Source organism: Cornus florida, unplaced genomic scaffold (genome assembly GCF_030987335.1).
Source record: "Cornus florida cultivar Cherokee Brave unplaced genomic scaffold, ASM3098733v1 CherokeeBrave_3.0.0_Hap2_Chr04, whole genome shotgun sequence".
NCBI lineage: Eukaryota > Viridiplantae > Streptophyta > Magnoliopsida > Cornales > Cornaceae > Cornus > Cornus florida.
Window position 1 is genome coordinate 76,202,624 of NW_026775574.1, and position 1,458 is coordinate 76,204,081.

At 40.1% G+C, this 1,458-nt stretch overlaps 1 pseudogene; it reads right to left on the reverse strand.

Moving 5' to 3' along the window:
- Positions 1-745: 745 nt before the first annotated feature.
- Positions 746-844, reverse strand: LOC132305919 (small nucleolar RNA R71; annotated as a pseudogene).
- Between the last annotated feature and the right edge of the window lie 614 nt (positions 845-1,458).

Consider the following 1,458-nt stretch of genomic DNA (forward strand, 5'->3'; position numbering starts at 1 on the left):
CATTGTGCATGCATGGTCGTAGATCACTAAGACCAACTCTTGTCCCTCTTGATTTGCATGTTGAATCCGTAGTTATAAATCCTAGGGGAAGAGGAAGTTCTAGTTCTACCCAATCCATTACATCAATTGAAGGCCATAATGAAGAGCATGTAGAGGACCTTGGTCACATAGACCAACAAGGTATCCTTCATCCAAATGTGCATCATGAGAACATGCAAGCACCATTAGACATGCTTAGGCCATTCATTCACCAACCACAACAACAACAAGGCCAAGTTCCATTTGGAATGTCAAGGCCAATGTATGCTTCACAACCTCCCATCATTCAAGGAAATCAAAATCAAGGTGCCCACGTTGCACCTCAAATTGCCAATCCTCCACTTGCTTTAAGAGATCACTATGTGCCGAATGAATACAATGCACCTATATGCATTCAATTGCCACAATTTAGAGCACATCACTATGAAATTAAGCCACAAACCATTCAAATGCTTCCTAACTATCATAGACTTCCAAGTGAAGAACCTTACAAGCATTTGGATGAGTTTCTAGAAGTATGTTCCACCGTAAAATATACGAACATGCCGGAAGAGGTCTTAAGACTCAAACTTTTTCCATTCACCTTAAAAGACAAGGCAAAGTATTGGTTTCACAATCTTAGGCCTTTTTCAATCACTTCTTGGGCAGAAATGCAACAAGAGTTCTTGAAGAAGTACTATCCGGTTTCTAAGACCAATGCCATGAGAACCTCAATTCGAGAATTTTCACATGGGGATGGAGAAACGTTTCATGAGGCATGGGAACGCTTTAATGAATTGCTTAGGAAGTGTCCACAACATGACATGCCCAAATGGCAATTAGTTCAGTATTTCTTTGAGAGCTTATCGGATAATTACAAAGGCATGGTTGATGCTTCCATGGGTAGCTCATACATTGATAGGCATGAGGATGACGTGTGGCGTCTTTATGAGAGCATGAGTGAAAATTCTTTGCATAGAACATTATCATCCAAGAATGGTAGAAATTCACAAGGTAGGAAGAGTGTTGACTTACATCAAGTCGATCACTCAAATGAAATAGCCACCGAAATGAAGTCTTTATCTCAAAGATTTGATCAATTTTTGATTAACCAAAACTCGGCGAACCAAATATCTTCCTTCCCTAACCATTCTCATCGTGCATCAAATGAAACATGTACGACTTATTCTAGTGTTCTTCATTCTACTTCTCATTGTCCTCACGGACAAGTGCAAAATGAACCTAATGAACAAGTCAATGCAGCTTTTGTGAACCAAAGGAACAATCCTTATGGTACTCATTATAATCCAAGTTGGAGAAATCATCCGAATTTCTCTTGGGAAAACCAAGGGGAGGGCTCAAACTCTTCCCAAGGCGATTTTCAAGGGAAGTACATTCCACCTCCACTATAAAACCAAGGATCCCAAGGTTATAGACCTT